Source organism: Hemicordylus capensis, chromosome 5 (assembly GCF_027244095.1).
Source record: "Hemicordylus capensis ecotype Gifberg chromosome 5, rHemCap1.1.pri, whole genome shotgun sequence".
NCBI classification, from domain to species: Eukaryota; Metazoa; Chordata; class Lepidosauria; order Squamata; family Cordylidae; genus Hemicordylus; species Hemicordylus capensis.
Genome location: NC_069661.1, coordinates 88,929,614 through 88,957,610, shown reverse-complemented (window position 1 = coordinate 88,957,610; position 27,997 = coordinate 88,929,614).

The following is a 27,997-nucleotide window of genomic DNA, read 5'->3' as shown; positions in this document are numbered from 1 at the left end:
TTTGGAAGGAATGTGGAATGACTCAGAACGGAAAATTATAGGATAGTGAAAGTGAGCTGGGTTTGTTCAAAATCTAAGCCACCAATAAAAAGAGAAATGAAGAGCCATAATATTGTAGAAATTGTACTGACCAGAAGGTAGCTGGGAGTAATAGAAATTATAAATATTTTTACATGAAATCCAAGTGCTTATGTGAGTAGTTTTTTCCCCTCCTTCCCCATTTCTCAGGAAGCCTGAAAAGATAGACTCAGCTTTAGAAATTCAACTTGACAATCCCACTATAAACAAAGCATGGGAAAAATTCCCAGAGACCATAACCTGTACCCTCTTTGCTTTGCTGTGTTTTCTCTACTTAGATGGTTAACTAAACATTGAGAGAGAATTTATTACTGGATATTTTGAAGGTGTTTGGCTTTGGTGATCAGCAACATAGGAGTTTTGAGGAGGAAAAGCACACTCATGTTGGAAAACAGAGGCATGCTAAGTTGTTGCTAATATACTAAAATTAGGAATTTAAAAAATCTCACCTGAATCCCCTTACCCTCAAAATATTAACATACCTGCCAACATATCCCTATTTGCCCACATACCTGAAAGGGAAAATAGGGACATGTTGGAAGGAATGTATTAAATGGAATATAGCTGAAACAGAGAAATAAAGGAAGAAAGCTGCTGGAGTGTCCATGATGCATTTTCCTTCCCACAGTAGTTATTCAAATTACTCTAAAAGCTTCATTATAGAAAAGCTCTCAGGATGGAATTCTGACTTATCCTTTCCATATTTATAAATGTTTGAAACCTGAAATAGATCTGAGCTGAATACGTGCTGAGGGTGACTTATAAAACCTTTAGTGGCTGTAATGCTGTCCCCACTATATGAATTATGCAGGAATTTAAAACAACACTTAGAGATGAGGATAATTGTCTAGCCAGAGCAGAAATAGGAAAAATGCAGGTGGGTGGGGGGATGATACAGCCCCCAAAAAATAGACAGAAAAGAGAGAGAAACTTTTGGGTATGTTTCCTCTTTTTTCTGTCTGGCAATTGTCTAGCCTCTAAAAGGAATCTGGGAATCATAGGCCATGTTCTTGGAAATAGCAGAAACAGAAGGATCAATGGGGAATCAGGAACACCATTTTGAGGTTATCTATCTATCTACCTTGCATATTAAATTCCATTATAACCTAATTCTACTTGATTCCCACCACTTTCTGACTGCAGAAGTCAATGTTCTGTGAAAAAAAATATTAGTGATTGTCTCTTTCCACAGTAACTACATGTTAAGGCTAGCTTTCCTTTATTTTCATTTTCCTCCCCCCCCACCCCTCAGGACTCATTGGTGAAGCTTAATGTCAGGGTGTGCTCCCCTATCAAGCAGTTTTTTTTGAAGGCAAGGGGGAGAAGATTTTGGATAAATTCTAAACCTTTGCATCTGAAGTGATTTTCTTTTTTTCCTTCCTAAATTACAGTAGACAGTCTAGCTTATAAACAAAAGTACAGACTGTTAATGACATATTTCCTTTTTTCCCCAACTTTGAATTTCCTTTTGAAGGCAAGAGAGGGGAGAGGCTATATATTGCACATGCAACCAAATATAGCATTTGCCAGCCATTTTGTACTCAGTATAACCATAGATAATTTCTGCATTCCAGTGGTATCCGTTTCTACAGAGAAGTTTCATTTCAGTGGTCCCACGTGATTATGGGTAATGTGAAACAAAACACTAAAGATAAAAAGTCTGAGGACATTCAGTATAAACATTTTTATTCTTGTCTACCAAAAAAGTGGAATGGTTCAGCTTGAAACATTTATGGTGGTTAAGAAAAATAATGCATACTAGAATCTTTCCTCCCCCATTTCATATATGCTGGTGAGTTGTACCATGACAGACACTTTTCAGTGTGGATCATCAGATAGTTCTCAAGTAACTGAATTGCAAACAAAATAACTAAAAGTTTTTAAATTATAAGTAATGACTTAACTGGGAGAGCGCCTTGCTCCATATGTCCCGACCCAGATCTTGAGATCTTTAGAGGCTCTGTTCCGAGTGCCACCACCAAAGTGAGGTGAGGTAGGTGGCTACTGTGGAGAGGACCTCTTTGGTAGTGGCACCCAATTTATGGAATGGAATAGCCTCCCCAATGAGGCTTGCCTGGTTGTTCTTTTAGATGCCAGGTGACGCCTTTTCTGTTCACTCAGACCTTTTAAAATAGCTTTTTAAAGTGTTTTAAAATGTTTTGGTGTTGTATATTTGTTTTGTATTTTATTGTAATTGTTTTGTTTTACATGTTAATAATTGTACGCTTTATTCTATTCTAATTCCATTGAGAGCCACCTAGAGAACAATTTGTTGTTATGGGGCTTCTACAAATAAAGCTGTTGTTATAAAACAGTTAGCAGAAGAAACAGGAAAAAATCTGGATGAGTGAATTGAATAGAATGGATATTTCTGGCTCTATAGAGAGGACAGAATGGTAAACAACAGAGGCTGACATAATGAGCAGCCTACTGCTTCCATAATGGTCTGACTCAGACCTGCTGCAAACTTCAGCGGTAGCCCAAATGCTGTTTTGAAGCAGCAATTGCAGAAGCTGTGATTCTGCAGGATTCCCCATTCACAGGAATGGAGAAAACCTGCAGAAACATAGCTTCTAAAATCACTGCTTCAAAACAATGTCAGGGCTGTTAAAGTTCTTCAGCAGCCCCGGGGTGGACTATTACGGAGGGCAGCTACACATCATATCAGCCACTCTTCCTACTGAAAAGTGATATATTTCAACTGAAGAACTGTGGTGGTTTTAAAAAAGTAAAGTATACCATCAAGTCAATTTCGACTCCTGGCACCCACAGAGCCCTGTGGTTTTCTTTGGTAGAATACAGGAGGGGTTTACCATTGCATTATGAGCTGATGCCTTTCAGCATCTTCCTATATCACTGCTGCCCGATATAGTACCAGTGGGGATTTAAAGCGGCAACCTTCTGCTTGTTAATCAAGCATTTCCCTGCTGTGCCACTTAAGGTGTTTTTACACTAGGTGAAAACCTGATAGAATATAGTTTGCTAGAGGCAGCTAGTGAGGTGGCATGGTAATAACGGCCCTTGCATCTGAGCTGTGGCTAGGTGGGGAAGGGTGCCATGTCCTTACTAGCAGGTGTTGTGTGGTGGCTCTGGAGGAGAGGTCACTAGGTCCATACTGTGCAGATGTGCAAATCCTGACTGACTGACAGTGCCCTTCACAGGCTGATGATATAGTCATGTTTGCCTCCATTGACCAGCCATATGTAGAGTGTCCAGGTCTTAAAACCTGAAATTTCAGATGCAACCTAGAGACTTCTAACTAACCTTCAGCACAGGGTTCTTGCTCTTATTACCAGAATATGTTTCTTATGCCTATCTCAGTGTCCCCCTCTCAGCCATTCTTCCCCATAGAAAAGGAAAGAAAGATATCAACATTATTTTAAAATATATGCTGGGGTAAAAAAGAAGATACACTTTAGAATAGGGGAGATGTGGGGGGGTGGCACTTGTGGAAGCCTCCCTTCATTGTTTCTGTCTCCTGGTCTAGAGGTATAACTCTTTTCCCTGGGGACCCTTGTTTAGGGGATAAAATCCTGGAATTTCAGGTCAAACCCTGACTACCCTATCCACATGATTAACTATTTGTTTGCATTATTTGTTTTGTTCTCTCACACAAGGTAGTTCTTTAAATTGTCACTTTCATCTAAGAATCCCATCTATTTACTTCAATATACATGTCACTCATTCCATGTCATCTGGATAGGATCACAGTGTCCGTGTTAAAAGTTTATTTAGGGTCAGAGTAAATGGAGAATTTCCAGAAGGTTTAGTTCTAGTAGCATGTTTTATGCAGTTCTCTGTATGATGTTAAGGTATGCCTATCTGGAAATAATGGACACAATCCAGCTAAAGTTCATTCTTTACAGTAATTCATGCCCTAGTTACATCCAGATTGGATTAGTGTAATTTGCAGAGGCTGCCTTTTAAAGATTAGGTTATTGTAACATACGTATTGTAATAACATGCAGCTGCCTTTGAAAAGGGTTCAGAAAATTCAGTTGGTTCAGAAGAACACAGCAGCCAGACTGTTGTCTGGAGTGAGGTGTTCTCATTAGTTCATTCCAGTGCTGTTTCAGCTGCCAATTTGCTTGTTCCAGGCCTAATTTAAAGTGATTGTCTTAATCTCTAATGGTCTGAAACCAGGACATCTAAGTCAGGGGTTCCCAACCTTTTTAAAAAACATGTGTACCCCTTCTGTCACAAACCTTCTGCCCCAAAAGGTGTGTTTGTCAGAAAGTTACTCATGAGTAACCCCACTGAAATTAATGGGACAAGTTTACTTGCCCACTAATTTCTTTTAGACTGTTCATGACTAACTTAATCTGAATGTAAGCCTATGACTGGAGTAGCCTGTCTCATAACTGTAACATTTAAATGTTTGTACACATATGTACATAAAAACACAAATTTAAGTGTTACAGATATGGAGGCAGGCTACTACAGTCACTGGCTCACATCCACACTAAGTTACTCATAATCAGTCTTCGAAAGACTTATTCAAAGGGAGTACTTAGCGCTGTTTTCTGAAGCCTGTCAGTCAGGCTGAAGGGAGGGTCTTCACTCTCTTCCTTCCCCTTCTTAAATGGACACATATCTGAGGATGCATCAGCTTCAAGGTGGCAATTCTTAGATGGAGAATAAATGGCATAGCTGAAGCAGGGGAGGCAGGAGGGCTGTGAGTACCCTCTGAAGTCCTTCAAGTATTCCTAGGGGTTCCAAAACTCATTGCGGGGAACTCCTGATCTAAAAGATCACCTCTTCCCATATGAAGAACAGATGAAGACAGGGTTGTCTTAACTGGGGCACTAGAGAGCTTTTCAGAGAACATGAAGGATGGTTCCTTCTACCACAGTGTTTCTGGCTATGGGGCTATTCACACAACTGAGCAAACAAGCGGGATGAAGGCACGGTCCAATCTACCTTCACACAGAAGATTGTTTTCAGCCCCTGCGGCACGCAAACCAATGGCCACACAACCTGCACTGCAGAGGCTGGAAGTCATTATCCTGGTCTCTGAGTATCCCACAGTGTACCATGTGCTGAACATGGTACACTAGGGGATTCCCCCAGGGGATGGGTGCTCTAGGTACCCATCTCTGTTAGGGATGTGCACAAAACAAGCTTGGCCTGTTTGGTTTGAACTGGAACCCAATTCTAACTAGGGAGGGTAGGTTTGGTTTAGGTTTTGCTCAAACTCTCCGCCCCCGCTTTGGTTCAAATTCAAACCCAATTCAAACCAGTTCTAAAAGGTTCTACGTAGGGTATAATGGGGACTTGAACAAGCCCATTATTCCCTATGCAGAGCACCTAGGGGCACAAAACTGGGGTGGGTGGTAGGCACCCAGAGATGCCAACTACCACCTGAACACCAAAGCAATCAGAAACTCCTTTGTTTTTTAATGATTTTTCCAATAGTTTCATTTCTCCCATAGGGAATAATGAGGATTTGAGGCCGCCCCATTCCCCCACTTGGGGGTGCCTGGGCACCCCAAAGTGGGTTTGGGGGCATGGCAGGTTGTGCCACAACCCACCTCCTTGGGATCCCCAAGCCAGCTGGGGTTATGGTTTTATTTTTTTAGGAATATTTTCGTTTCTGGCCTCTTTCACAGTCTATAAGAGTGGAATCTTTGGGGGGGGTGTTTGTGTGTGTGTAAGGTTCTTCATAGGGATTCATTGAGAGAATTCATACAGCAGCCTATAATCCAATGTGTATGAGTGGAACAAAACAAGCAGAGGGGGACTGGAGGGAACACAGCATGTCTGCAGGCAGACTCTTACCAGCAGAAGCAGCAGCCAGCACTCAGCAAGCCAAGGACTGCAGTAAGAATGATTTTACAAGGCCAGAGGCTTGCCTTTAAATAGAACTTGAAACTCCCTCCTTTTGGAGCCCCCAACTTTGCCCTCCCCCCTGGCCAATAGGGTGCCAGTTCTGCACCACTGCAGAGCCTCCCAAAGAGCCAGAGTCATCTGGCCAATCAGGGAAGCGTGAGCTTGGCAAATGAAATCAAGCAACACAAGTGACACAAAATGGAGGATAGCACCTAAAATGGAGGCTCAAGCCATTGAACTGATTCAAACCAGTTCAAACAAAACCAGGTTCAATTGGTTCGAATTCAGACTGGCATTGCCAATGCAATGCCCTGTTTGGTCCGAGTTCAAGCTATCGAACTGAACCAGTTCAAACTCAGACCTGTTTGCACATCCCTAGTCTCTGTGCCAGCACGAGCTGTAAGTAGCTCATGCTTACACATGATCCCGGAAGCTGGACTAAGGGTGTGTTTGAACCCTTAACCTCAGCTAAGATCTGGGCTTTGGCTCTGGGTTTGGCGCCACTGGGATCCACTAGGATCTGTGCGGATCCTGACAGTTCTCACAGGAAGCTAAACCTGGACTTCGCTGCTCATGACCAAAGCCTCTATATATGATTACTATATTCCTCAGGCCCAAACTATACATGGAACACCTGTAACTTGATGGCCCTTTTTAAAGAGGAAAAGTTATGTACAGAGAGCACTCTTTGTTATGCAACCATAATTATTGTGTGTAGAACCAACTGAATGGCTCTATATACATGTTAAAGGCACTGATTCCTTTGCTTAATAAAAGTGTGACTCTTTAACCTGTGCTGAAAATATTACTACAGGTCAATGTTCTTATAATGCATTGCTTTTTAGCACTTTTGTCTCATCCAAGCACTGGCTTTTTGACCTTGCTGAATTTTACCCCTCCCACTAAAACCTGGCACCCATGTTTTTGTTCTCTTCTGAGTGTTATGGTTTTTAACATTCTAATTTCTGATTTTTTCCAAGCTTCTGAACTATGTTCTTCTTTTTGAAGGGAAATACAGCATCTACAACTGTGGAATACCCTTATGCTCTCTGCTATGGAACATCAAACAAAAAACAGCCTAATGTCACAGAAAGGAATTAATTGTGAATTGTTCATAAAAAGGTCCTTAGTTTGTTACTGTTCTTAGCTTCTTTAGAAATATACAATCTGAGGGCAACTATGGCATGTTTAATGAAGGCAGATTGTTAAAAGAGTTTGTTATCTAGAAGCCTCCAAGAAACAGTGACGTCTGTTTTCCCTTTTCAGCCACTTCTGTATTAGAGATTCTGAAGGGGGGGAAAATGAGTTTTGCCCTATACATATTCAGCACTTCTGGCCTCTGTGCCACTGCATTGTTGATTCATTTTTTTAAGAGCTCATAATCACATTCCACCTCTGCTTAAATCATTCATTCAACATGATATGGTAAGTGGACAGATCTGGGGGTGGCAACTGGTTAGGGGATAGGCGGGTTGGCTAAAGGAGCTCTCCTAGGAGTAGAATAACTGGTGCCAATTGCTTTATCTTTCTAATTGTGAAGAAGGAAGTGGGATGAATCAATATCGGCTGTTTTTCTCAAAAGGCAGATGCTCCAACATTTTTAATACCAAAAGTGATTTTGCATAGGACCTCCACACGATTGATTGATTGATTGATTGATTGATTGATTAAGTGTTGCCTCTTAGCAATGACATAGATAGATTCTCTCCAGGATTATCTGTCTTCAACTTAGCCTTTAAGGTCTCTCAGTGGTATATTCATTGCTGTCATTATAGAGTCCATCCACCTTGCTGCTGGTTGTCCTCTTCTTCTCTTTCCTTCAACTTTTCCCAGCATTATAGATTTCTCAAGGGAGCTGGATCTTCGCATAATGTGTCCAAACTATGATAGTTTGAGCCTGGTCATTTGTGCCTTGAGTGAAAATTCTGGATTGATTTGTTCTAGGATCCACTTGTTTGTTTTCCTGGCTGTCCATGGTATCCTCAAAAGTCTTCTCCAGCACCAAAGTTAAAAAGCATCAATGCTTTTTCTGTCTTGCTTCTTCAAAGTCCAGCTTTCGCATCCACAGAGTGTCATGGGAAAAATCATTGTCTGAACGATTCTAATCTTTAGACACATCACAGCATTGAAACATCCTTTCCAAGGCCTTCATTGAAACCCTACCAAGTGCTAGTCTGCAGCGTATTTCTTGACTGCTGGATCCTTTACTGTTGGCGGTCGATCCTAAAAGGCAGAAGCTATCCACCACTTCAATGTCTTCATTATCAGTTCTGAAACTGGTTGCTGTACCCGTTGTCATTAGTTTAGTCTTCATGACATTTTAGTCCTAGTCCCATTTTTTCACTGTGCTCCTTGATTTTCATTACTAGAGCTTGTAGATCATCCACAATCTCAGCTATCAGAGTGGTGTCATCAGCATAGTGCAGGTTATTGATGTTTCTTCCTCAAACTTTAAAACCACACTCATCTTCTTCCAATCTCAATATATGTTCAGCATATGAACTGAATAAAGAAGGAGAGACTATACAGCCTTGTCTTACTCCTTTGCTGATCTGGAACCTGTCTATTTCACCATGTTCCGTCTGGACTGTGACTTCCTGTCCTGTGTGTATAGGTTTCTCCTGAGAACAATGAGATGTTCTGGAATGCCCATTTTCCTAAGGATATTCCACAACTTGATATGATTGACGCAATTAAAGGCTTTTCTGTATTCGATAAAGCACATATTGACTTCTTTCTGGTATTCTTTGGCTTTCTCAATTATCCTGTGTGCATCAGCAATGATGTCTCTTGTTCCACAGCCTTTTCTGAAACCAGCTTGAACATCTGGCATTTCCCTTTCCATGTAGAGCTCTAATCTTCGTTGGATGATCTTGAGCATTATTTTGCTAGCATGTGAAATTAAGGATATTGTGTGATGGTTTGCACAATCTGTTGAGTCTCCTTTCTTTGGTATGGGTATGTAGACTGACCTCTTCCAATCTGTTGGCCACTGTGTCATTCTCCAAATTTGCTGGCATAGTTTAGTTAGAGCCTTGACTGTTTCTTCTTCTGTTGCCTGCCATATTTCTGTAGCTATTCCATCAATTTCTGTAGCCTTCCAACTTGGTAATGACCGGAGTGCTGATCTAACTTCATCTTCCCATACTAGAGTAATCCACACGATTACTCTACCCCATTCCCCTTCAAAGCTCTGGTTGGACTATGCATAGATACTGAAGTGCACAGGCTGAGCCATAATCAGTATAAAGCACAAAGGTGTATCTACAGAAGGCAGAGCTGTTGCCCCAGACAAAAGGGTAATGGAACAGCAAAGCCTATTGCTGCTACATATCTGTCATATCCCACAGGAGTCATACTGGAGGCAATCCTGACCCAGGATTTGCCCTGCCTTCCTTTCTCCATAGCTGATTTGATGCTTAGTTCCTTATGGGAGGCACTGCCTGTCTTCCTCAGCCTCCCATCACCAATCTGGCAATAATAATACTAGTTTACCTTACATAGCCACCTAATAGCATAACGGGGAAATGTCTTGATTAGAAAGCCAGAGGTTGCTGGTTCGAATCCCCACTGGTATGTTTTCCAGATTATGGGAAACACCTATATCAGGCAGCAGCGATAAAAGAAGATGCTGAAAGACATAATCTCATACTGCACGGGAGACGTCAATGGTAAACTCCTCCTGTATTATACCAAAGACAACCACAGGGCTCTGTGGTCTCTAGGAGTCAACACCAACTTGATAGCACACTTTACTTTACCTTACATAGTGGTTGTAAGGATAACAAACTGATGCATATGAAGTGCTTTCAACATTCTCAAATGCAATGTTGATGAAGATGGAGAAGAATTGGGATTACAGTACTTCTATTACATTTCTGGGGATTAATGCATTTTTCTGTAGTTTGTGGTGGGGGCTAGTCTGGGTGAGGTCTAGAATTTACCTGTGAAAATGGCATGTTTCTAACTTCTGTGGTTTGGTCTGAAAGTTTCAAGTCAGTCAGTCAGTGTGTCAGTAAGGGCTAGGAGTTTACAAGCATCTTAACTTCTTATCTTGCTATGACTCTAGTCTTTTCGTAACTGTATGAGATCTCATTTCCCATGTTTTCTAATAGGAGAGGTTTCTAGATTTTCTGGAGAAATAATGAATTTTTCTGGAATTTTTGATTTATTTATTTTTGTTGGTGGTCTGGGCAAGGTCTGGAACTTCCCTGCAAAAAATGGCATGTTTCTGTCTTTTGTGGTTTAGTCTAGGAGTTTCATCTCAATGAGTCAGTCTGTCATGAGGTCCCAATCCGCTTTATATTATAAATGCAGTATTAAATCTCTGCACATAAAATGGTACATGTGTTTGAAGAGGAAGACTTGGACTAGCCTGGGCAGCTACAGCTTTATAGGTAGCACATGTTTTTTTAAAAAAAATCTCCTTGGCATTATAGACTACCCACCCACTTCTATTTTCAGAAAACAGTGCAAGTGATATTATTATTAAATGTCTATTATAGTGCCAGAATTGATGGTCAAGGAGGAACTTCCACTCCAGGCATATTGGCATTGAATTCTGGAGATTTTGTTGCCGTTGTTTGCTATGCTAATTAATCATTAGCATTGTACTGAGATGGGTGTGTCTTACTTGGGATTTCATTCAGCATGGTGCTGAATGTGTTGCGTTTCCACTAAGTTACACTGAGGGAGAAGCTGGACAAGTGGGATCTGCCCCTATGTTTCATTTTGCAAAATTGTGTGTGTGCACGTGTGTGTGCACACGCGCGTGCACATGCATAATTTTAAGGATGAAATGTTCACAAAGAAGTTTTCAAAAATTAAAGATATAAGAACAAGAACTGCAAAATAAAAAGGCAAAGCAACAATAGACAAATGATAAGCAGCAGGATACAATCAAATTAAGATCAGCATAAAACAGCATTAAAATGAATGTTGAAAGTCTAACATTGGACATCAAGGGCTGGGCCAGGTGGGATAAACATGTCTCCATGTCCATTTCACAAGCAGGTAGTGAGGGGGCCTGACACACATTCCCAGGGAGGCAGTTGTAAATGTAGCAACCAGGGGCATAGCAAAGTGGGCCCTGGGACAAGAAGTGAAGATGGGTCCCTGGACCCCCTGGCTTCCTCTGTCTCCTGTCTCCCATCCCCCATGGCTTTGCTGCAGATGAACTATTATTAATTAATTAATTAGTTATCATTATTTATTATTATTATTATTAGTAGTAGTAGTATATGGACATTGTGAAAAACAAAACATTCTCTGCATGCCCTTTCTCCCTATCACACACTCTCCACACTCCAATCAGGTGCCAACAGCTTGCCACAGAGTCAGGGAGGTGAGAGGGGAGAGAAGAGAGTGGACTGTTTTCCAACAAGTGCCCTCCCCCATGGCCCCAAAGAAATTCCGCCCCCTTCACAATTATATATTCCTATGCCTAGTTCCACCACTGTTGTTCCTGATCCCCACCAAACAATTGCATTAAAGGCAAGCCAGGGAGCAGGGATTCAGGCCAGGGAGCAGGGCCTGAAATATAGATTTGAGAGGACAGGTTCATTTAGGTGGAGGCTGTCTTTGAAATAAGTTGGTCCTAGGCCATATACAGCTTTAATCATATTCAGAATATTGCACTGGACCAAAAACAAACTTCAACCAGTGCAGCAGATATAAAATGAGCATTACATGTGTGGCTTGCTGTGCCTCATCAGCAATGTGGAAGATGCTTTCTGAGCCAGTTTCCAAAGTATCTTCAAAGGCAGCCCCATGTAGAGTGTGTTACAATAGTCTGGGTCTGGATGTAGTCAATGCATATGCCTTCTCCAGGTAAGGCTGCAGCTGAGTAATCAGCCAAAATTGACAAAAGGCACAGCCATCACCTGGCATCACCTGGGTCTAAGAACACACACACATCAACCTCACAGTTCTGTTTTTAGATGGAGTGCAACTCCATCTAACACAAGTTGATTACCACCACCCAGACTGGCAGAATTTCCAACCAACAGTACTTTTGGATTAACTTCTCATCCAAATCAGAACAGTCTTTAAGCACCAGTCAAGTGTTTCCACGGCTGTTGCATCAGTTGGTGGAAATGAGAGGGAGAGGTAGGTGTCATCTGCATAAAGATGGTACTGCAGCCCAAACTTCCATCTGACCTCATCTAGTGGTTCCATGAGATGTTGAAAAGTATGGGGAGGACAATATAGTTTCTTGAGACCAAGAGGTAGAGCAAAAGTCCTTCAGCACCACCCTCTGGGTACGATCCTCCTGAAAAGACAGAAACTATCATAATATGGTGCTCCCAACCTGGCAAGGAGACCCAGAATGATATCATGTACTGAAAACTGCTGAGAAGTCCAGGAGACTCAGTAGACAATTTCCTGACTCCTGTCCCAGCACAGGCTGTCCTCCAAGTCCATAAAGCTAGTCTGAATGAATCTACATAATCAGTCTTATCCAGAGCCACCTGGATGATTCCTCTCTTGTTTTTCTGTTTCTCTTCAGAGCCTGTGCCCAAGGCTACACCTCACACAACTGGCAGGCAGGTACTTGTTAAAAGAGATGAATGTGGCATAGTAGCAAGCTTTGCGTTTTAAAATGATTCAAAGTTATTTCATCGGAAGCTAGTGGTTGGACCATGAATGACTACATAATGTTTTCTGTCTTTATGTGGAATGTGACAGTATGATAAGATTCAAGAGAACCCAGGGTTTTCAGAAGGGCTTGCAACATTCTTTCTGACTTCAGTGTTGCCGGTGGAAATATTTGTCTGTTGCAATGCCTTTCAGCACTACTATTTAAATCAGCATCTGAAAATTGCCAGCTCCCACAGAAGAAGCATGGCAAGGAAGCAACTAAACAAGTAAACATATATTTAGAGCTAAACTGAGACACCTGGTTGATTTCTCAGTGTGCCTAGCAACACTGTATCCGACCAATTTTTTAAAAAAATTAATAATTAAAGATGGACTAAACTTCAAAGAAAGTTTTCTCCTTACTGTGGTCCTTTGTACCATTATGGGTGGTCCTGTAATATGGGTGGGCAGAATCCAGTTAATTGCTAGCATTTTATTTACACGGCGGGATTTCTTTGCATACTGTCAAATGTGTTTATGTTTTTAGAGTCTTTTTAGACTAAATCATATAGCCCAGTATTTCTGAAATACAGATAGTGGTTACTTGGGAAGCATATTACATATGTGTCTATTCAACATAAAAGAAGCAACTGATGAAAAAGAATGCCATTGAGAACATAGAAATCTGTCCATCCAGTTTGTAATGATCTATTTCTTCTACTTGCCAAAGACACCTTTTCATTCTTGGTTCGCAAGTTTAAATCTTCCCATATGTATGAAAAATGAGGATTATATTCAGACTTCCATGAGCTTGACCACTTCACTTCACAAAGTATTGCCAGCCTCAGTATGAATCCTTGGAAGCTCTGATAAATAAAACCCTAGTTTCTATTCAAAGGACATATCCATTTTGGATATAGTGGATTTGCATCTGACTGGAACAAGAATAAATAAGAGATTATGCCTATGAACAATGGCCAATATATTTTGGTTTACCTGTGAACAATTTCACATATGGAACATTTTGAATAACCCCTCTAGTTTCACTGAGGGATTAAAAAAAAAAAGGATGTCCTACCTCTTCAACCAGTCTAATATCACTGCATCTCTTGAATGAGATTGTGTACAAATAAGCTTTGGAAGGAAAATAGTTGCCACTGCAATGTTACAACATGTTTCCCTTCATTTTATAAAATTATATGCATTTCTAAAAAAACACACCATAGGACTGAACAATAACAGAGTTTTCTTGTTGCTCAAATATCTGGAGGGATTTAACATGACCCCTTAAGTATGCATGATTCCCACACAAAATGCAAATTGATAAGCAGGAATATTTTCTGATAGTTTTCCTCTCATATGATGAAACAAACATCCACTCTTTATTGAGGTGAAACAAAGAAGGTGTTTTGAATTCATGAATAGTACTTGCACTTTTGAATGCTTTAGAACACTTCAGATTCATCATATATTTGACAAGTTTGGGATGTAGCACCATAATAGTCAGATTGGATTCTCATACTATCCAGTTAGAATTCATAATTTAATATGCTTTGTTTTTTTCTAGGCTGGAAATGTGTCCAGAACCTTGCTTGTGAACATCTGAAAATCCAGTGTTTTATATCTATTTATATCTAAGGTCTTAAACTATTTTAATTAGATGATTTTGATAGATGTCAGCTTTCAGGAGATGTTTGGTCAGCACATTAGAAGCAAAGTTTAATTAATTTGTGGTTTGATTGATTGATCTCTATATTGCTTTTCATCAAAATAATCCCAAAGTGGTTTACAAATATAATTAAAATAATGCACAATTAAAATACAAAAAGTACAGATATTAAATATTATATCTCTATTTAAAAGTGTAAAAATGTATGTAAAGCAGTAACATAAAAAACACAAAGCAGCAGCAGTAAAAACTTGGGGGGTGGCAAAAAAAATGGGGGCAAAAGCTGGGATTACTTCTGAGCACATAATAAATTGCAAGGGAAGTCAAGAATTTCAAGACTAGTGAAATCTATCGGTGGGGACAGGGTTGTCATTAAATTTCACCTAAAGCAAAATGCAAGCTAAAACACTGGACACCTCTGCATGGTGTTGGGGGCAGAATCAATGAATTTCTAGGAAAGCAAAACAGATTTTGGCTAATACCAGCAACATTGGTATTGTCAGGGAGGTTGTCAGGGAGGTTCCTCTCATCTCTACTCAATGCTGAAGCACTGTAGCCCCTCTCAGATATTCCATGCGTTAGCACTGGAGATGAGCAGCACTGCAAGCGCTGCCCCTGCCCTCAATATATGCACAGTATATTAACTGGAAAGTCTGAATAGAGCCTATGCACGAACAGTTCCATGTAATGAGGGTAGAGCTCTCTTCATCAGGGCTGACCCTTCTATTCAGCCACCTGAAGTACATGGCATTGGGCAATGAATTTGGGAGGGTGGCAAATTTGGGGGCATTCATTCCAACCCTTCACTTGCTCATCTTCTTGCTTCCGCTGCTGCTGGCACTGGCAGCACCACAGAAGACATCCTATTGCTCAACTTTACAAGCAGCATTCTCCTCTCCATTCTTCTACTTCCACATTCTCTTCCTTGCTTTTTTGCTCAATACATTGGCTCATGTCACTCAACTCCTTTGCTCTGGCCTCCCCAGATCTGTCTGTCTTCAAGTACCGGAGAGCCCAACAGGTCCACCTGGATTCAGAGTAATTGAGGAGACAGAGAGCGCTCCTATCGGTAAGTCCTGTTACTGGCACAGGTCTATTTAGGAGGTGCTTCTCTTCACCTCCCAATGAGTCCCAGGGCTTTTGCCACTTTGAGCCCTCATTACATACTGGCCCCTCATCGCTGGCCAGTGGTTCTTTAAATAGCTCCTGACAACCAAGGCAACTCTCACGAGATCTCAGCTGGTTCTTTTGGCGCAATCTCATCAACTCCCTGTCCGGGCCAGTCTGGGACATTGGCCATGCTGGAAGTGCCAATGTCCCCCTCCAGAGAGCCCTTCAGTGCCAGTAAGGCACACGTGGAATGGGACTCCCTTGGAGTTTCAGCCTTGCCCAGCCCTCTTTCTGCCCCTGCAACCCCTTCAGAGTTCACCACCAGGAGCTTTTTCAGATGGCGACTTTACTGCAACTTTACTTTGGAAAGGGTGTGTGTGTGTGTTCACATATCAAACAGATTTACCCTCCATATTGGAACCTAGCCCAGGGGCGTAGCCATCATTGTGCGAAAGGTTTCAAAGAACCCAGGCTGCCAATGGCAGGAGCCGCCAAAGAAGCCCCTGGGGGGCGTGGCTCAGGCTCCGGAAGAGCCCCAAACTAACACTCCCCGCCCAGGCTACCACAAGTCCCAAGCGCTTGCCGATCTGTTTCAGGCAGCGTTTGAAGCGCCTGAAAGCATCTATTGTCCCTTTCTCTCCCTCAGAGAGAACAGACATCACATGCATAGGGGGCGTGGCCTCACACTCCGAAGAGCCTGAGCGAGCCCTTCCCTTTCATTTCAGGCAGCGCTTGCTGCCTGAAAGCGTCTATTGTCCCTTTCTCTCCCTCTCTGTGGGAAAGAAAGGGGAATAGACGCTTTCAGGCAGCAAACACTGCCTGAAAAAGATCGGCGAGTGCCTGGGACTCAAGGTTGCCCAGGTGCGGGTGGGGGGCATTTGTTTGGGGTGCAATGGACATCAGCAGAGGGGCCGCCGGGCAGGGCTGGACCCAGGCCAATGCCAAGCTTGCTCCGCACCTGATCTAGCCCCATTTATGTCCATGGTAGAAAAATCCTCGTTTTGCATCAATTATGCCCCAAACTCGCAGTAAAGCCTTCTAGTAAACCCTTGGTAACGCCTGCTGTCTGAAAAGCATCCAGGCAGTTCCCAAGCCTCAGAAGAATATCCAGATAAGGTGGCAGGAAACAAAAGGGATAAGAGGATAAAACAAAAAGGTCTTGGGCTACTCCTGCTCTCCATGCAGTTAGGAACCCCACTTTCAGGGTTCTCAATCATGTGAAGAGAGAGTGTCATGTGTAGGCTCTAATGAACTTGCAAAGGCTGATGGTGAGACCTGCTATCAGAATCCTGCTTTCCCCCAATACATGTTCAGTAAATACATATGGAAGTTCTGAAAAGAGCTTCTTCATAAGCATTATAATTTACAATGGAAATTAATACTTCAGGTTGAGAAAACTTTGATGATTAGTGTGTGAAAGAAATTTAGTTTCCAAGACCAGTCCTATGTATTTTGACCTGGGAGACAGCCCTATTGGATTTACTGTGACTTTTCAGTAAACATATGTCGTAAGCATCTGAGCAGGATGTTTGGGCTACTTAACTGTTCTATAGAGTTGCTTTGTTTTTGTTTTCTGGCTGAGCTCCTTTGCCTTAGTCAACTGTAAGGCCGAAGTTAAATAGCTGAGGCTTTTCCTGGCATGCAGCTACAGTAATCCGAAAAGCTTTGCCAGTTGAAGTGTTGCTGCTTATGTACTTTACAGGCACAAGTAACCTGCCAGAAAAAACGTTGGCAACACTACTATTCAAAAAAAGGACTATTATCACTGCACTTTGCCATAAAGGGTAATGCTAATAATAAATGTTGCAAAGCTAAAGGCAAAACAAGCTACACCACCTTTAGAATCTCAGTAGATATTCCAAAATATATGATAAAGACAAGGATCTTTGTGCAGACAGGTCCTTTAAAATTGTTCTGCCTCTTCCTGGCCTCCAGCAAAATAATATAAATATATAGCCATAATGAGGTTTTTAAACTGATGATACATGGAGCTAGAATGCTACCGTGGTCTATTTGTTTTTAAAAACAAATGTTGTCCTTTGAATTTCACTTTGTGTCTTAAGATGTTGAAGATGGTTACTTTGTAAGTGAGATAGATGCATTTAAGGCTGGCAAAATATTACAGCTGTCTCCAGAAGGATGCTGAAGAGCAAAATTTGGTACAGAACAGGGGGAAAGCTCAGCAACATTGAAATTCAAGATGAATATGCACAAGATTGGAAAGATATACACCCTTCAGATGTGTGCTTATCTAAAATTAACCTGTGCTGAATCAAATCTGAAAGAGATAAAAATCAGAGTTCCAAAATCTGCACATTTACCAAATCCATAGAGAGAGAGAGAGAGAGAGAGAGAGAGAGAGAGAGAGAGAGAGAGAGAGAGAGAGAGAGAATGCTAAACATCTGAGCTCTATAAGGGAAAAGTGTTATGGAATGTATGGGATTTAAAAAAAACTCAACATGAACTAACTTGCTCAGCTAATAGGAATTTTTATCTTCCTTTTAAGTAACAGCTTGGATGCTGTTGCTCTTGTCACCTGATTGTGATTTATGTGTGCCATTCCAAAATGATTATCAAAGACACAGCTGGTTGAGGTGGTTAAGGGGACGCTTGAGAAGTGATAGCGACCCATCAAAATATTTGGATCTGTCTCATCTGTCTGGATGAGCTGAGCTCCTCCTTTTCAGTTTCAAATGATGCGGAGCTGAACTTTATTTTTATTCCCACCTACTTTTTTTTTTTAAATTACTTTCTGTTTCAACAGTCATGGGCACAGAACTGCTCTTCTGCATGACAAGGTCAATAATCACAGCCACGTTACATCTCAGTGCAATGGGCAATGCATCTAAGCGTGTTTATAAATGTGTGAAACCGGGGTGGGGGGCAAAAACAGATGGTTTCAATCAGCCTTAAAAGTCTGAATCACTTACATCCCAACAGAGTAAGCCCTGAGTAACAGATGACAGTTTCAAACATCTTGAAGCAGCTCACTTGGTTTCTTTTCTATTTCAAGCTCCAAAATGCTGCTGTCTTTTCACCTCAGTGTATCTCCTTCTCTTCTTTCAGACTCTTTTCTGTCTTTGTTCATATGCACCATTTACTCCTCCTCTTCTATAAGGCAAGCCCAATTTATAGAGTTGAGCTGGTTTAATAACCATTCCCTCACCCTAGAGAACCTGAGAGTTGTAGTTCTAGGAGGAGCTGGGTAGGAGTGTGTACAAAACCAGATTTGCCAGTTCGTCTCAAATCCAAACCGGGTTCAAGCTAACCTGGCCCAAATTGGTTTTGGCCCAGGTGAGCCAGACCAGGTTTGAGTTCAAACTGAGCCAGCTCAACTGACTTGGAGGTATATTGGTAAAGGGAAAAGGACAAGTGTGGATTCTCCCTTACTACTACAGGAAGGGGCAGGGGTTTTTTCCTTTAAAAATATATTTATTTATTTAGGTTTTATACCACCCTTCCAAAATGGCTCAGGGTGGTTTACAATTAAAACAAAACCATTAAAATCAGTTAACAATTTAAAAAATTATAAAACAGCGTAAAACAACAATTAACAATTAAAACATCATAAAACAGCAATTAAACAATCAGAACAATTTAAAAACCCTGAAAACCAGTTACAACATTAAAACCATTTACCACTATTTAAAAACCCTGGAAGGCCAGGCCAAACAGATAGGTTTTAAGGGATCTCCTGTAGACCAATAAACAACTGGCCTTCAAATTGTGGATTTCTGCAGGGAGTGCATTCCACAGTCCAGGAGCGACTACAGAGAAGGCCCACCTCTGAGTCACCACCAGATGCAGCAGTGGTAGCTGGATATGGACCTCTTCAGATGACCTTAACGTGCAGTGGGGATCATGCAGAAGAAGGCACTCTCTGAGGTAACCTGGACTTAAGCCATTCAGGGCTTTAAAGGTAATAACCAGCACTTCGTATTTTGCCCAGAAATATATCGGTAGCCACACTGTTTTGAGGTCGTCATCCTCAAAGAATGGACATAGCTGTCGAATCAGCCAAAGCTAATAGAAAGCACTCCTGGCCATGGTGTCCACCTGAGATACCAGGGTCAGGCCTGGTTCCAGGAGTACTCCTAAACTGTGCACCTGCTCCTTCTGCGGGAGTGTAACCCCATTCAGCACAGGGAGATATAACTCATCCTTCAGATTCTGAACCACTACAATGGGCACCTCCATATTGCTTGGATTCAGTCTCAATTTGTTATCCCTCATCCAGCCCATTACTGTCTGTAGGCAGGCATTTAGGGAATGAACACCATTTCCTGATGATGCAGATGAAAAGGAGAAGTAGATTTGGGTGTCATCAGCACACTGATAAGACCCAGCACCTTTAGATATTAAAAAGCATTGGTGACAGAATGGAGCTCTGAGGGATTCCATAAAACAGCTCCCATTTTGAGGAGCAACTATCACCAAGCTCAATCATCTGGAATCTACCTGAGAGATAGGAACGGAACCCCTGCAAAGCAGTACCCCGTATCCCCAACTCCCCCAGGCGATCCAGAAGGATACCATGGTCGATGGTATTGAACGCTACTGAGAGATCCAAAAGAACCAACAGAGTCACACTCCCTCCATCGATTCTCCGGTAGAGGTCATCCATCAGGCTGACCAAGGCTGTCTCAACCCCATAGCCAGCTCTAAAGCCAGTTTGAAATGGGTCTAGATAATCAGTTTCCTCCCAAACCACCTGGAGCTGGTTGGCCACCACCCTCTTGATCACCTTGCCCAACCAAGGGAGATTGGAGATTGGTTTATAACTATCCATCACTAAGGGATCCACTGAAGGCTTCTTAAGGAGAGGTATAACCATTGCCTCCTTCAAACATGGAGGCATCCTACCCTCCCTCAGTGATGTATTTATTATATTAACCAGGCCACCTCCAACAATCTCCCTGCTAGATAGCAGCAGCCAAGTCAGGCAAGGATCCAGAGAACAAGTGGTAGGTCGCACCGCCCCAAACAGCTTGTCCACCTCCTCAGGAATCACAGATTGAAACTAATCCAACCTAACACTACAAGAGGGATCGCTGGACACCTCCTTCATAGGATCGCTGGACACCTCCTTCATGCAGAAATAGTGGAGTCTAAATCAGCCTCAATATAGGAGATTTTATCTGCAAAGAACCCATTATAAGCGTCACAGCAGAATACCTTCAGGAACTGTTTTGAAGCAGAAGGAGCAAAAATTAAATTCCTCATGACCCAGGATAGGTCTGCTGAACACGAACCTGCAGATGCAATGAGGGCTGACTAAAATCCCATTTTTGCCTAAATATAGAAGGGATGGGAGGGGAGTAAATATGTACTTACAAGTATGAGCCGCAGATGTGGGGGCAGGGGTGGCCGGCCTCCCCCTGAGTAGCCTGGATTAGCAGTGGCCCGGTTCAGGCCTTCTCTAGCCTAGTTCAGGCCTATGAGCATGTGTGGGGGCCATTTTACTGGCCTCTGAACATGCACAGACTATTTGCATGAACCAGCCCAGAGAAGGCCCAAACCAGGCAGTCGCCAGCCCAGGCTACTCAGGGGAAGGCCAGTGTGGGGAGCCCCAGCCACACACACCCCACAGCCACAGTCACAGCTCATACTTGTAAGTACATATTTACTCCCCTCCCACCCCCTCTATACTTGGGCGGCGGGGGGGGGGCATGCCCATGCCTGTATTGGTAAAGGGGAATCCTCAACTGTCCATTCTGGGCTTGATTCAAACCGGCTCGGTTCGAAACGGGCCTAGTTCAGCTTTAACTTGGACTGGCCTCAGCCGATCTGGTTCATCCCCAAATGCATCTAGCCAAGTAAGCTCGATGTCGAGCCCAGCTTGAACCAAGCTGGCTCGCACACCCCTAGAGCCGGGCATTTCTATCAAAGAATTTTGTGCCTCCTTGTCAAACTCTAATTCTCAGGATGCTTTGGGGGGAGCCACAGTAACTAAACAGGTATAAAGTCAATATATATTGTAACATTTCTTTCTTTCTTCTGTTTCCTTTTGCTCACAGTTTGTGGGGCTCCCATATATAGTGCAAGGTTACACAGTTTAGACATTCAGCAAACAAGAAGGGTATTCACACAACCAGGAGGTGGGGTGGGCGGGCGGCGGAAAGGCTGCTCTAACTTACCTTCTCCCCAGATGATCCTTCAACACTGGTGGGAAGTACAGCCCATGTTTCTACACGATCTGCACTACTGCACACAGTGCAGATCTCCGGAAGCCAGAATGGTGTGTTACAGCTTCCACGTATCCCACAATGCACTGCACAATGAGCACAGTGCATTAGGGAATATCCCCCAAGCGATGGGCACCCTGGGCCTCCATCTTTATGACTATAAGCAGCCCGAGTGGTCACACAACCCTGGCTCTGGGATTAAGGGTGCACTCACGCTTTTAACCCCAGTAAGAGGCCAGGGTAAAGAGTAGGGTTGGGTGGGCAGCACTGGGATCCGTGTAGATCCTGGTGCTTCACATGTGCAGCCTACCCAAGGCTGGGCTGCCCTAGCTTGGGTTAGGCTGTCTGTGTGAATACCCTTCAAATGTGTGCAAAAATATGGCCTGCAAAAAGCTCTTGTGAACAGCACCCTTTTCCTGGAGCAAATACAAGTAGTCTTCATGACCACCTCAGAAGTACAAGATGGAATTGTCGCCTGTGTCACAGCAAGGCAACCAAAAGACAGCCTAACACACTGAACTTTTAAAATGATGCCTGGGGGGTTGCTAACAGGAACCGGGTGGTATCTGGTTCGGCAAGCAAAACCCTAAGGTGCAGAGGTGCAAACATTTCAGATAAATCAGAAGGGGACAGAGTAGAACCAGGAGTAGAGCAGATGGAAACACATGACAGCCGGTCAAAAAGGTCAAATGACAGCAGTACACTGATGGGGTTAGTGTACATGTAAAGCTGTGAGTTTTTGTACCAAAATGCCCTTTTTGTTGCCCACTCACCCATTTTGGAGAGCTCATTTTGGAGCTCCTCACAATCTGTTGCGGATTTCTCTGCCCTAAATAGTTTAGTGTTATCTGCAAATTTGGCCACTTCGCTGCTTACTCCAACTTCTAGATCATTTTTGAATAAGTTAAAGAGCACTTGTCCCAGTCCCTGGGGAATCCCACTTCTTACTTGTCTCTATAGTGAGAACTGTCTATTTATTTCTATCCTCTGTTTCCTCTACTTCAAACAGTTACCAGTCCATATTTGGAGTACTGTGTACAGTTCTGGTCACCATATCTTAAGAAGGCCATTGTAGAACTGGAAAAGTACAGAAGAGGAGCTACTTCCTTATGAGACAAGGCTACAGAATCTGGGTCTCAGTTTGGAAAAGAGGCGGCTACGGGGAGACATGATAGAGGTGTATAGAATTATGCATGGAGTAGAGAGACAGTAGAGAAAGCCGACAGAAAGATATTTTTCTGCCTCTCTCACACTAGAACTAGGGGTCGTCCCTTGAATGAAGGCCACGAAATTTAGGACTAAGCAAAGGAAGTACTTTTTCACAAAGTGCATAATTAATCTATGGAATTCTCTACCGTGGGATGTGATGATGGCCACTAGCTTGGAGGGTTTTAAAAGGGGCTTAGACAAATTCATGGAGGACAGGTCTATCAGTGGCTAGAGGCAAGATGCTTCTAAATACCAGTTGCAGGGGCGGAGGCAACAGCAAGAGAGAGGGCATGCCCTTACCAGTTGCTGTGGACTTCTCAGAGGCATCTGGTGGGCCACTGTGTGAAACAAGATGCTGGACTAGACAGGCTTTGGGCCTGATCTAGCAAGGCTGTTCTTATATTCTTAACTTATTGATAAGGAAACTGTATTGGTAGTATTGATAAGAGATTAACTGATTTGGCTTAAGAATTTATGCTTTAAAGAGACAGAAAGTATGTCTCTCGGTTTTGTCAGCATACTATAACCTTTAGTCACAGACAGTTCCAGGCACAGATGTTTCAACTCTTGCTGTCAGCTGATCGTTAAGTATAGGCCTTACAACACAGTACTTTGGGATGGGGGGATTTCCATGCAGCACAGGAAAACAAAAAGACCTCAGGTGTCACACAACTGATGTAAAGGAAAACAAGGCATATTTGGAGGGACCATGATGCAAAACACCAATTGAGCTTGTGGACAAAGGGGATAGACAATTAGGAGTACATCTGGCTTGAGGAACCTGGACCAGAGCCAATAATCTAGTAATCAAGCTGTGCTATATTTCAATTAGGGTTCCAATGAGAGAAAAGAGGTACAAAAGCATAAGGACAATTTAGGTAATGGTTGCAACTCTTCTTAGGAGCTGCTTTCCTAAGGACTGGTCACTTTCAGGTAGCTCGAAAAGCAATTGCGTACACTCTGCAGACCTCCATAGCTGAAAACTTTTGGTGAGTAAAATAAATTGTTTCTAACTTAAAGGCATTTCTGACCACTTTTTATTTGGGTCAAGTGGGCAATCAGATCTTGTCACCACTATTGTCACTATTCCTCTGCTGTGATAGTAGCCATGCCTTAATAGATAGGAGTGAAATTTATCATTTTCCTTCATTTTAATTCCCACAACAACCATCCACTGGATTTCATGATTGCCATCTACACAGGATGAAAACCAATTTGGACTTGGAACTTCCCAGCCATAATATTTCTCTACAAACAGGTACAGCCCTTATCCTTTGGGGCCTGATGAAGCAGTTGCAGCAAGAAGTACTATCAACCTAAAATATTGTGTACTGATCAAAATGATCATGTCTATATTTAAGAAATGGAAGTCTAATTAAAAATTAACCAAACAAAATCACCCGCACCCAGTTCATTTATTTACGGACTAGAGGTGGTGGTTCTAATTCTGTATTGTTTTTCTTCCAGTTTAAACATATGTCATATGTCTAACACTTTTAGTGTTGTTTTTATAGTACATTTGTTTTATTAGACAGTAGATTTTATGGATCATCTACATCAAAGGGTACATTTTTGTAAAGTGTACTTTCCTAAATGGGTAATTTACATCAAATATCTGACAGTAGATCTTTTTCTATGGTTTGTGCATTTTATTATACGGTTTGTTCTTTGGAGAGTTGTATGTTTGAAACATAATGTAATTCTTTTTTCATATTTTGCAATTTACTGAAGGGGGTACTATAGCTATTGTGCTACTTCACTGCAAAGGCATCCATACTCGGACGTACAGTATATTTTATTACTTTGCTTTTACAAATATAGTACTGCTTCTACTAGAAAATGCTGCACTGCATACCAGTTTGTATGACCTGATAATGGAATAAATGCAGAGATCAGGGAGGAGAACTTGGTAAGCAAGCATGAATTCTCCCTGTTGCTAAGCCTGGTCTGCCTTGGTTTACATTTGGATGGATGGCTACACATGAACACTGCAAGCTATTCCCTGTAGGGGTGGGACGATAGCTCAGTGGAAGAGCATCTGCATGAGGACCCAGGTTCACTCTTGGGCATCTCCTGCTAGGGCTGAAAAAGATTCCTGCCTGAAGCCTTGGAGAGCCACTGCCAGTCACTGTAGAGAATACTGAGCTAGATGGACCTATGGTCTGACTCAGTATAAGGCAGCTCGCTATGTTCCCATATTTTCCTAGATTATTTTGCTACTGCTGCCGCTGCTGCTGCTACTCTTATTCAGTCAGCACACATAGACCTTTACAGAGTAACATAAGCAATAGAGAACTCCTTCTCCTTCAAACATATAGTTAGGCTTCAGTTCTGAGTCTACAATTCCGCACATGGCCAGCTATGGGTTTCAAGGAGCCCTTGGCCAACTTTCCTACATAGGCCTCCTACTTCCTGGATGCGCACTAAGTAGGGTTTCGACATTCATCAGAGAATTCCTGAATATAATCGTCAAAGAAGGTGGGGCATTAAATCCCTGGTTTTCTGGCCTTAGTTTGAATAAGTGCTCAACAGTGGAGCTTGGCAGCTGTTTTGTGCACTTCTCCTTTTTAGCATTCTCCACAAGGGAAAGGGTTAGGCACACATCACCTCAACAAGACTGCAGCTGCTGCATCAAGCAATGGGTGTTCTAGAGAAAAGTAAGACTCCAACAATGTCACTTGAAAAAAGGAGGCTCTTTCTGTCCACATACTTCACAGCTAAACTCAGAGGCCCACTACCACCCTCACTAACTATAGAGATGATCCAGAGAGAAGGGAGATGGGTTTACTGAGTCATATGTAGAGACCCAACCTAGTCAGTCAGCATCACTGGTGCCAGATAAAAGGTAAGAATGCGGAGCTTTAAAATATTGAAACCATGTAGCTACAATGCCTAAGGAGAAGCACAGGAAATGGCTAAAATGTGTTAAAGCAATCTTCCCATTCAAATTCCTGGACATCCAGGATGACACTTTTTCTGCATCCTGGACTGTTCAGGCCAGTCCTAGACATGTGGCAACCCTAGACATGAAACAGACATTCTGCCGCCACCACATAAAAGCCATGGGCACAGAGGCCCTGAGTCCTCAGCAGATGCCCTCAGATGCCAGGCTCGGTTAAATATAAGCCCATTGCTTTGAGAGGCTTTAAACATGCTCAGTTATATATGAATAATGTATTGTTGTCCAAGAGTTTAAAAGTGAGGCTAAAGGCTTCAAGGTAGGTTATGAGTAGGGATGGGACCAAAACATTTTCATAGTGGAGAAATTTCTCCCAAGAAATTTCTCCCCAAATTCTAGAAGAGTATTTGATGGTTTTCCCCAAGGAAGTTATTTGCACGTGGCTTCAGGGTAAATGTTGAGCGAAGCCTCTTCAAGGTACACTCACGGCATTGAGGGAAGCAGCCCCTCCCCTCTGCTCTCGGGTTTTGTTTTTGCCAGTCCACATGGCAGGGGTCAGTGTTTTCCTTCCTAGCCAATGGGAGGGGAGGAAGAGAGAGTTCCCTGCAGTGAGAGATCTGCATTTCTGAAGAGACCATGCCTCTTATCATGCTAATGATTCTACGTCAGCACCTATCCCTGTTTGCCCCAGCATTTTCAGAAAAAGTAGCTTTAAAACAGAATTTTAAAAATCCAGAAATACCTTGAGATAAGCTAGAATTCTCATCACAAAGCCCGACTTGTGTGTGGAGTGGGTCCAAGGATCTCAAATGGACTTCAGGGTAAGTTTGGCTGGTGTGTGAATGCACACACACTCTCCCAAAAGAGATTCGGGGCAGAAACTGTGTGTGTAGAGCTTAGGAAACATAGGAAACTGCCATATACTGAGTCAGACCATTGGTCTATCTAGCTCAGTATTGTCTTCACAGACTGGCAGTGGCTTCTCCAAGGCTGCAGGCAGGAATCTCTCTCAGCCCTATCTTGGAGAAGCCAGGGAGGGAACTTGAAATCTTCTGCTCTTCCCAGAGCGGCTTCATGCCCTGAGGGGAATATCTTGCAGTGCTCACACATCAAGTCTCCCATTCAGATGCAACCAGGGCAGGCCCTGCTTAGCTATGGGGACAAAGTCATGCTTGCTAACACAAGACCAGTTCTCCTCTCCTTCAAGAAGAAGCAGATTTGAAGAGAATGTCAAGGAGATATTTCATGGAATTTTCTCAGGTGGTTCCTCCACTCTCCTAGTTTTTAGGAGGGATGTGAAGGGAGAAAGAGAGAAGTGGCACAGTGTGGGTGTACTGGAAATGATTTCCAGGAATAAGAGGGGAAATGAGAGAAGTCATTTGGAAAGTTATATGAAGAATATTTTTTTTTAAATTCCCACAATCTTTCCAAAATTTTACTGCCATGCTGCAGGGTAGAAAAGGTCATCAGAACCAGCAAATGACCTCTGATGACACCTCTGGGTTTAACTAGTTTCCAAATCTCTCCATGACAGAGCAAGTCTAAAGGTGATTTTATGATACTAATGCATAGCTCCTGAACTGTGTTTGACTGGGCCCAAGGATCTGGCTGTCTGTATTTAAGACTATTTAAGCAATATCTGTTTTTTCTGGCTTATCCAGTTCAATAACCACTTTGTTGTTTCTTTTATTGACAGGGAGGAAAGCACCTTGGGACATGTTGTGTGAAAGCTGCTGTAAAATAACAGTTTGTATTTGCACTGCATTACTTACCTGTGTGCAGAGATCGATGGCTCTTGTATTTTACCCTGTTAGTCTACAAAAGAAAGGCTTGAATGTCTTCTTTTACTGTCTCTTCCTTCCAGTAAATCAATGTTTATTTGTAATATTTAGCATCCCCTTAATGCAGACTCAAGATCTCTAGGTCTGTAGAGCTCTCCCCCATCCCCAAACCAGGTCAGGTGAAAAATAGCCAAAAAGCTGTTGTTGCTATATTGAGCAGCAGTCACATGAACTGTCATTTAAATCAGGACTCTTTGTGATTGCTTAATTTGATTCCCCTTGTGGTGGAATGCTAAACAAGGAGTCAGTGATCTGTTTGGATGATCAAAGCAGATTGCACATATAGACCACAATCCAGTGGACAGTACAACTAATTCAATGCTCCCAAAGGGCAGCTTCCCTAGATGCAAAAACTACATTTAAACTGAAGACAGTTTTTTAAAAAAACAGTTTGGGATCTAGTATGTGGTCTGCTGTTGAACAAAAGGAGAAACAGTTCCCCGTGGTATATGCACAAGACCTTGATGTTCCCCTGAAGTAACTCTTTAGATCCTGGCCATAATTTACTACATGGTCCTTAAACTGCAATCCTAAACTGATTTATTTGGAAGTAAATTCTGCTGAAATCAATGGGGCTTACTTCCAATTCCAAATAAAT